Source organism: Oryzias melastigma, linkage group LG10 (genome assembly GCF_002922805.2).
Source record: "Oryzias melastigma strain HK-1 linkage group LG10, ASM292280v2, whole genome shotgun sequence".
NCBI lineage: Eukaryota > Metazoa > Chordata > Actinopteri > Beloniformes > Adrianichthyidae > Oryzias > Oryzias melastigma.
This window is the reverse complement of record NC_050521.1, coordinates 17,132,628-17,142,548: the sequence shown is the minus strand read 5'-3', so window position 1 is coordinate 17,142,548 and position 9,921 is coordinate 17,132,628. Positions and strand designations below refer to the sequence as shown.

The 9,921-nt window shown below is 40.0% G+C and overlaps 1 protein-coding gene across 3 annotated transcripts in view; it reads right to left on the bottom strand.

Moving 5' to 3' along the window:
- frmpd3 (FERM and PDZ domain containing 3) overlaps positions 1–9,716 on the bottom strand; it is a 99,857-nt gene extending 90,141 nt beyond the window's left edge. Inside the window, exons 1-2 of one of the 3 annotated variants that reach the window (XM_024283639.2) lie at positions 9,346–9,716; positions 9,137–9,249 (exon numbers count right to left, since the gene is read on the bottom strand). The gene's annotated coding sequence lies outside the window, so the exon portion shown is untranslated. The other 2 variants (XM_024283641.2, XM_036213848.1) reach the window with 2 other exon arrangements.
- Positions 9,717–9,921: the final 205 nt, after the last annotated feature.

Sequence of the window (9,921 nt, the reverse complement as noted above, 5' to 3'; positions counted from 1 at the left end):
AAAAATAAATAAATAAATAAATAAATAAAAAATGAACACAGTATATCAACTTCAAGCATGACACGATTTACCTTCTATAAAGACAATAAAATTGTGACTCAACATAGTAGCCATCTGAGATTAATCCCATGAATGAAATACATACATAAATTGATGGAAAATGAATATTTTACAATTTAAGGTCGGAGAAACCTGGAAATTACTTTAGGTGTTAAGACTACGGTCACATAGTCCAAAATGGTGCAGCAACCTAAGTGTAAACTTTTCAGTAAATTCAGCAGATGGCTGTGCAGCGGCATTTATAATCAGGAGGTAGCAGTCACTTTTTACCCGCTGAGCGGGTTAAAATTTTATGAATTTTTTGACATCGGTCAATGGCCGCCCTGGCACATTTGGAGGTCGTGCGGCAGCAGTCCAGTGACAGAAGCGATAATTGACTGATAGGAGGGTCTCCAAGATTTAAAAAGTTGTTGGGTGATTGACCGATTGCAGACTGCCATCCCCCTACCCCTATGCTGCCGTCCGATTGTTAGAAAAAGTATATCAGCGCGGGCAACATGTCCATGTCCAACATGTGGCTTCTAATCGTTTTAGTGACTGTAGCATATGTTCCTTTATTGTTTTGGTATAGTCAGTTATTTATTTGTTCAATGGAATGCCATCACTACATAAAACACTAAGTTTTTTTTTTTTTTTGGTACATCAGTGGTTCTTTTTTCTCGGGCTGTATCCCTTCAAACCAAACCAGAACTGCTCTAAAACTCTCTTGCTCATTTACCTACTTATATTAATCTAAACAAAACCTCCAGTATGTTTGATCCTCCAAAGATCTAACTCAGAGAGATGAGAAATAGCAACAAAGAAAGCTTCAAAGTGGACAAAGAGGTATGTTTTGCGGTAGACCTTTGGAATTTTATTAAACGTTGTGCCTTGTTAGTCAGACTGCGGGGTCCCTGAGGGCTGTAATTTAAAGGAATCTAAAAGTGGTAGATTTTTTTTCTGCTGCGCATGTGTTGGTTCCACTTCACAGAACCATATCTGGCTAAACAGTTTTGTGTCTGACAGCTTGTTAGCAAACGCTTGTTAGCAAATGTCCCCTAATTCAGTTATGATAAGAAACACCAGCTAAATTTTAAGAACTTTCGCTCTTAATGAATTGATGACACTTGTTAAAATCATGAGCCGTGTCCAAATACAAGTCTAATTGAGTAAATTGGATGACTAAAAACACAACTTTAATGTGGAGCAAAACTAATTAATGATGAGAATAGTATTGTCTGCCTTGCAAGGGCGCTGCACAGAGGGGCAGTGGTTAGTGCTTCACCTTAAAGGGAGAAGGCTCTGGTTCAAATCCCAGCTGGGACCTTTCTTTGCATGTTATCTCCATACATGTGTGGTTTCCTCCCACAACCCCAAAACATGCTTCATAGGTTAATTAATTACTCTAAATTATCCTTAGGGGCAAATATGTGTTCAGACTGGCAACCTGTCCAGCGGGTACCCCACTGCTGTCCTAAAGGTCGGCAACCTTTAACAGTAAAAGAGCCATTTGGGCTTTTTTTACTGATCAAAACCTGAAGGAGGCGTATAGTCTTACTTTAGCATTTAGGAAATTTGGATTTTCATTCATGACCATTTATTTTTTTATATGGATTATGTCTATTTTTTGGCACGAACAGAAGCAACAATATAAAAGAAACTAGTTTTCTCAAAATGGGATTTAGTAGATGCCAAATTAGCGAAAAAGTTGGCTCGTTGCATAATTACTTGCTGAACTCCAAATTAGCATAAAATTGCTCTGTAAATTAAATCAGCCAAAAATGTTAGCATGTTGCTAAAATAAAAGCTAAACACTAAATTAGCCTAAAAACTCAGGTAGATAACTAATTTGCCTAAAATGTTAGCATATTGATAAAATATTATCTTAACTTCAAATTAGCATAAAAAATGTCATTAGATGCCAAATTAGCCAAAAAAAAAAAAAAATGCTAGCTCATTGCTCAATTACTAGCTGAACTCCTATGTGGCCTAAAATTCCTCTGTAAAGTTAGCCTTGTTCTAAAATAGAAGCTAAATTCTAAATTAGCCCCAAAAAACTTCATTAGATAACAAATTAGCCAAAAACATCTGCATGTTGCTAAATTATTAGCTAAACTCCAAATTAGCATAAAGTTCATCAGTAAACTAAATTAGTAAAAAATGTTAGCCTGTTGCTAAAATAGAAGCTAAACTTTCAATTAGCCTAAAAACCCCAGTAGATAACAAATTAGCCAAAAAATGTCAGCATGTTGCTAAAATAATAGCTAATCTCCACATTTTTGAAAATTATGTGGCTCTGGAGCTGCAGGTTGCTGCAGGTTGCTGACCCCTGGATTAAAGAAGATGCATGGATGCCCTGCAAGGTTAAAATGAAAACTTTTGGTTCGTTCTCTATATTATAGTTACTTCTTTCATAAAATACAAGTATTACAACATATTTTATAAATATTTCCTTAATTTCTTCCTCTCTACTCATTTTCTTCATCAATCACAGCAGAGACAACTACTTTATGCTTTCAATCATCCTCTCCAGCTTTTTCTGAAGGATTCAAACTGGTGCGGATCACAGTCTACCGTATGTTCTTCCAACTGTCCAACAGGTAAAGCAGCTTCAGACTCTGAAGATATGACTCGGCTTCAAAGCCTAATATTATCCCTGTCCCAATTTCCTTTGGCTCCCTAGTAGTTAAAGCAGATGATCTTCCCAGGAGTAGATACTCCAACCCCTGACCAACGTCAAGCCAGGAAAGCAGAAGTCTCTCAGCCGATATCTGTCGGTTTACTTCTTAATTTTCTCAATCCTTTCTCGGCCCACCTCAGAATGGAAACCATGTGACTTCTATTCTGTTTGGGAAGCTGTAAACTAGTTTTTAGTGTAACAAGCGCAGACCAATTGACATGTAAATGGAAGGATGGACTGTGATAATCTGGAAAATCTCTCCTTTATTTGAAGCTAAATGGTTGTCTGATGGAGTCTTAGAAAAAAAGAAAAATTATGAAATGTGTACTTTAAAGTAACTTTTCTGTTGAAATCTGTGTAGAGAAAAAGCAAATCTTAAATACACTAGATATGTCTTCAGCATTACTAAATCTTCACTTCTTAAAGTCTCAATTTTTCTGACATAAATTAATCTTTCCCTAAACTAAAATCATAATTCACCCAAAAAGCTTCTCTCGATGTGTATTTTTAGACAAAGACAAGGTTTAGCTCATGTCTGGGAAACTAACTGAAACAGGTGCAACTCTAATCAGCTTAAGCTGTTAAGATTAGTATTGTAGATGGATGTCCCTGAGCTCTTTCATTCATGTTTTAGACACAGAGAAGCTTCATATAGTTTAAAGACATAAAAGCAGATTTTAAAAATGTTTAGTAAAAAAAAACACATTATACTAGCACCAGCAATCATTCAAGCTCATACAAAATCACTCCTAAATACAGCAATAAATATAGCAATTTTCTTTGCATCATTAAAAACAGTCACATCCCAAAAGAGATACTTTTTCAAAATAAAATATACAAATGAAATACAAACGCATTTAATAGGATTTTATATGTTAAAAAATTGAAAACACTCATTTATACTCAATCGTTTGAACATAACTCCAAATAATTTAAACTTGTATGATTTTGTATTTTTAGATCACAATTTTACGCTTCTCAACGTACCCATTTCAACCTGTTTGAATATTTCCTCTATTTCTGCAGTAAAACTTTATTACCAATACATGTACATCTGTTTTCCTTCCGTCAACACCTTCTGTGCTCTCTCTTCGAAGTCACTCATTTCAGCCTGCCGAAGCTATTCTCGCCTGCAAAGACAAGTTAATTCTTTCTTGAGGTGAGAAAAATTGATTCCATCTGTCCTTGGACTTGATGAATGAAAAGCACCAAATTGCTTATTTATAGGTGTAATATCCTGCAGATGTGAAATATTTGACTAAATGCAGGAAAAAGCTCTGCAGTCTGGTTTTTATGGACATCTGCAGACGTGAGTGTGCAGAAGTAAATTAGAAGCTAGTTACGTAATGCCTAACCAGAGATTATAATAGCAATTGTGAAGCATCTTTCAAAGATAGAAGAGCGGGTAAATAGTTAAGTGAACTCGCTTTGCCACACTCGACAAAACCAAACCATAAACAGCCTGATCCTAGCACCACTGATTGTCAGGATGTGTGTAGGTGTGTGTTTGTAAGGAAAACATTCAAAGTTGTGAATGTGTACACCAGAATGCAAATATTCTCCCTATAGAGTGAACACAATGATTCATGCCCCCAGCGCTTTCAAAGCTCCGCTGTTGCTCGCTGTGGCTGTGCAGCCCATTCGTTTTGGCCTGAGAGCGTTTGCAAGCGGCGTTACAGCGAGATATCTCTCCCTGAGTGCTTACAGTATGTTAATACATGCAACTGTGTGCCGCTCCGTGTGGTGAGAGTTAGTGCAAAACTCAATGGTTATGTATAGCTGTAAAGCAAATGCAACATCAGGAGGTGCCAAGTAGACAAAATGACTTAAATGTCAGGCTGGGAAAAATGAATCCTCCATTTTTTTGTCACAGAGTGGTTAGGTTGAAGGGAAAAATCCTGATGCAGGTGTAGTAATTATAATGCAAGCAGAGAGGAAATGGATATTTACGGAGCAACAAAGTGCTTGCAGGGAAAAAAAAAATAAAAAGTCAGTGGGGATCGATGAGTCAGCAAATGTTAAGAGGGAAGTCATTTGTTTTGTGGCTTCCAGACGACTCCACATACAGGGATTAAGCAGGCTAGAACTGCTGGATCAACACATCGCGCTTCCTCCGTACACAAAGCTCAGACGTCTCGTCAACACTGAGCTGTGTTTAATGCAGAATACATGAAAACATGAGAGACAGCGGTCATGTTGTGAGCCTGTTTGAAGAATCAAAGAGCCTAAGTTTTATTATTCACACATCTCCGGATTCAAGCTATCATGCACGCTCCTGAGAGCTGGCTACGGAACATACGTAAACCACACGGCTTTCAGAGAGCATTTTGTGTTTCTGCCTGCACTGCAAATTGTTTTTGTCCTCTCTTTTCCCTGCCGCCGTTTGGGATCGAGGCCAGTTACTTCACAGGGAAACTGCTCCCCTGCAGAGCCCAAAGCTTGGTTTTAAAAAATGTGTTGGTGCAGAGGTCCAATTAATATGCTTGTCTTCACTGAGATATTTCACCCCCACCCAGTATTAATCTGCATTCAAGGTATGGCATTTAGTTTAGCTACGAGGGCCCAGCAGCAGAAACAGCTGGTTGTCAGGGGCGACCACTGCAAAAAAAGGGTTAAAAATAGTCGCAAGAAGAGAGATAAAGATTTTTACTTCAGTACTTTACTGCTAAAATTGAGTTTTATTTTCTTTTTTTCCATCTGTTCATACGTTTTTCTTTTAAATTAGAATTACAAAAAGTTTCCATGGAAACTAAATGGAAGTGCTGGATCACTTTTAAGGTTAGCTACACTTGTTTTAATAATACAGCCATCCATCTATCTATCAGCTGTATTTTCTTCTCTCATTTGTGGTCACGGGGGAGGTGAGGCTGCCACTGATTGACAGGGGGTACACTGGACAGATAAAGACATAATAATAGGTAATTAGGCCTCATTTTCACCGTCAAAGGTGAGATATAGCGACAAGTTAACCTATCAGCAGTGAGTTTGGATGTTGGGTAGATAGTGGTCACAAATTAATAACTTGACACAAAAAACTTTGAATCTTTCCAGCCTTGACGGAGGTGAAGTAAACATTCCCAATGATTAATAAACGTTCTATTTTTTCAATTATTTTTTTTGTGTCAATGCAACAGAGAGGCACCACAAACAGACCAGTGGAAATTTGGGTTTGTGGAAGGAGTTCGTCTCAAGACTGTGAGGATGTTTTCAGACTGGATATATTTGTTCCATTTCAAGAGAACCAGAGTTTGTTTCCCCTGATAATGCGGAACAAAGTAAAACACCCAAGCAAACGCTGGTCCAGACCAGGAACCTCTCACACACCCATCTTTCGAGGTGGTCTTAGTTTGTTTCCAATCGGACTAAGCTTCAGTTCACTTTAAGATTCCTTGTCCCAAGAGCGGAATAACTGAACTAAAAAGGCCACCGTAGCTGGGGGTCACGTGTAAACACGTTAGGAATGAGGCGATAACTGAACTGTGCAGGATTGATTGTTGTGTTATAAAAAGGAAATAATTGGTTCAACCGATTGCTAAAAACACTTAATACTCGCTTTTCCTAAAAGCTGTATAGTAGTTCTTTAACAAATTTCTGTCAAAAACAACGGCGTAACACCACAGCATAAGACACAGTAATTCATTTAAATGTGGTCAGGTGAACTCATTAAAACATCTTTTAACGTGATCCAATTTGCTTCTCACAGTTTTACTGTCATTCCAAGAAGTGTTGAACCTAATCTTCATACAAATGCTCAAAATTGATCAGCGAAATGAAAAGTTTGAATAAGTAAAAAAATCTTGCCAAGGATTTGCAAAGTGCAGCACTTCCATCTTTCTCTTTTTGATTGTACCCTCCCCTGTAACTGCTGGCCAATGACTGAAGAGATCTTTAGTCACATGGTTTTGTTTACAAGGTTTGGTCCGGAACAGAAATCTCTGATAGATGCCAGTCTGAATACAGACCAAATCCAATCTTAAGGACTCGATCCAGAACAAAGAAGTGGACTCGAGCCGAACCAACACACTTTACCAGTCTGAATACACCCTGAGTTTTTTTTTTATATTGTCTCTGTTGTGTCTCCAGTCCTTCCCCTCTCCCCCCTGGCTTCCGGGGAAGTGGTTTGCTCTGCCACCCTTATGTTGATTAGTTTGTCCCATTTTCTTTGTTAATTGCAAAAACCAACAACAGTGTAATCCAGGGTGTTAACATCCGTTATCACGGGGTCATGTCCCTTTATATTTATATAAGATAACATCTTATAAATGTGTTGTTTGAAAGTAAAACAAAAGTTTTTACTTGTTTTTTGGTTTTCTGGCTTCTTGCCATTCATTCATTCATTCATTCATTCATTCATTCATTCATTCATTCAAAATCGAAGCTTCAACAGACTGGAAATAAAGCTTGAGAGACATTAGACGTGGACATGACAGAGATGACGTAAACATTCTGATGGATTAAGGAATGTTCTAATTTTTCGTGTCAACGGTGACGCACCGCAGACGGACCAGAGTAAATCAGGCTTTTGACTAAAAAGCTGTTCCAACACTGTGATTTCCCTTTATGTCCATCTCTTGGGTATGACTTGGTTTTCACCTGAGTTTTAACTGACAAACAATATGGACGGCACCGACATGTAGATCATTTCCCTTCATTTAAATTTGGTGAAATCTGTGGCTTTCATTTAGTGCCAGCCCTGTGTGTTTTTACCGAGCTTTCTGCCTGCAGTGCACCCTGCTTGCAGTAGCTGATTTTCCCCTATAAAGGCACAAGACCTTGCCATTTTGACGCTGATTCGATTTTGAAAGCATGTCCTGTCTGGACGTTTATCAATGACAGTCATTTTAGTCCTGAAGAGTCAGTGAGCCATGGTAGGAGAGGTGGGTGGTGAACTTGGGCAAAGGCTCAGCCACAAAACGATGTTAATTTGCTCTCTTCTGCAACCTTGGGGCTGTTCTGTTCTCTCTAATGACTAAGCAGAAGTTGACAGAGATGGTAAAACAGCATCTGCCTCTGCAGGTGCAATGTGCAACACGATGAAAGAAGTGATACTCTGGGACTGTAGCACACCTTTGATCATACCTTATTTTTAATAGAGTTTCTAAAGAAAAAAACATGTTTTTCTACCAAAGAATGTGACCTCAGAAACCGTCACAACCCACACATGCATCCATGGAACTAACACCCCCTTCTTCAAACAGCATCAGCATTTAAAATCACCCTCTGAACCCACTGCCATCCATTCTAAAACACTAGTATAATGGAAAATATTGATATTTTCTGGCATGTGTTGAATGGGCTGTCTCTAGAATAAATCTTGGTTGTGGAGGATGGTGCTGTCTTCCCGTCTGTTCCTATTCTCTCCATTTGCTCCAGTCCAGTGTCTCTATAACTTGCCCGACCATATGATGAGATTAGAGGAGCCTGTTCATCTAAGTAATGGATTTCTTTTTGTATTCCTTCTGGGTGCACGGTCCTGTGATCGGTGATGTATGCTCCATGCAACAACACTGGACGTCTCATCTCTCTGAGCTACTGGCGCCTTTGCATAAGCACATTTGCCCCAAGCTGGTCTCAGGATGGGGCTGCCAGGTGTCACTGACACCTGGAGAAAACTCACCATACCCATTAAAAAGTAATCTAACAGGTATGTGTGAGGGTTAATGACAGACAAGCCCTTAACTTATGACCAAATGATTAAATGTCACTCACTCGTATCCTAGCTTTGGACTGAATGTCTATTTGTATCATGTTTGGAGCTCTCACTGGTCCAAGATGTTCTATCTGAGTCTGGAACTGTTCAGACTAATTATGCAGCACATCACAGTTTCATTTCTGCCCCCAGGTTTTACCTCGACTTCTTCCTCAGCGTGATGTAGCACCACATTTGCATCCATGGGCTCTTTCTGCTCTCCAACTTCAGCAAACATAATTTCTAAAATAAGCCACTTTATAGTCCTTCCTTACTAATCAGACTGCCAGGCTTGATACTTAAGACACCGGAAAAAACATGAAGGATTCGAGGTGTGGAATAAATAGTTGAAATGATCAGGAAACATTGAGTGACACTAAGTCCACTCAGGCATTTTATTTCCTTCCTTTTCTTTACTTGCACCTCCTCATTCCCTCTGACATTCCTCATGCATCTGATTGATGTCAGAGCGTGTCCTCCAGGAGAGACATTTCATTATTATGCTGCCACATTGCACACACACAAACCCATCTTCCTCCCAGTCAATGGTCAAGCAGCACAGCAGGCGCACACGCCGCCAGAGAAACCTTCAGCGAGCAATCAAACAATTGTTGAACACAGACGAGAATCAAAGAAATGAACAGATTCCTCCTCTGGGGAATAACTGTCGATTCCTTCACATCCGCACAAATCAATACAGATAGAAATCCAGCCGTGCTGCACCTTACCTGTGTGTCTCTGTGGTGGTCCCTCTCTCAAGCTGTGCCCGTAGAAGACCCTTGGTCTGTGCAGCCGTGCCCTCCTATATGGGCATGCATTTGTATTACAGATCAGAGAACTGCTGTTTGTCAGAGTGGAGAAGAGGAGGGATCAAGGATCAGAGAGTCCTCCCAGCCGGCAGCCCCATCCAGCGCATCTCCTCGTGTCTCCTACTTACCCAGGTCATTCCAGCCAGCCCCTCGGCAGCCGCAGAGCTTTCAGGGGGGATGGGAGGTGCTTAAAGGGGTGAAACAGAGATGGAATGGCGAGCTGATCAGCTCCTCCTCCTACATGTCTGACTGCAGTCAGTGGACAGGCTACAGCTGGAGTAACTGTGCATTCTCTCCCTATGCACGTGTGTGAGTGTGTGCATGCCAGTGCTGGCTCCTCTGTGCGTGAAATCAGAGTGTATTTCCTCACTGTTATCGCTGCCAGTAGCTGCGAGATGCTGAGGCTGTGTGAGAGTATGAGAGACGGGGAGAGCGCGGCAGATGCATGCGCGTGTGTGCGTCTCTTTCTGTAGCAAAAGGGGAGGGACAACACTTTTTTTCTCCCTCCATCTATTGGCATCACTCAATCACGTATGCATAGAATGGAATAATGAGTCACTCAAACCTGCAGAAGTCTCCGCGTGTGTTAGACGCAAAATGGATAAAAAAGAGAAAAGCAAACGCACACTGCTCACAACGGCAGGGAGCAGATTCTCAGTTTTTCCTCTTGAGTATTAAATTAATAAAAATAGAACATTTTGATC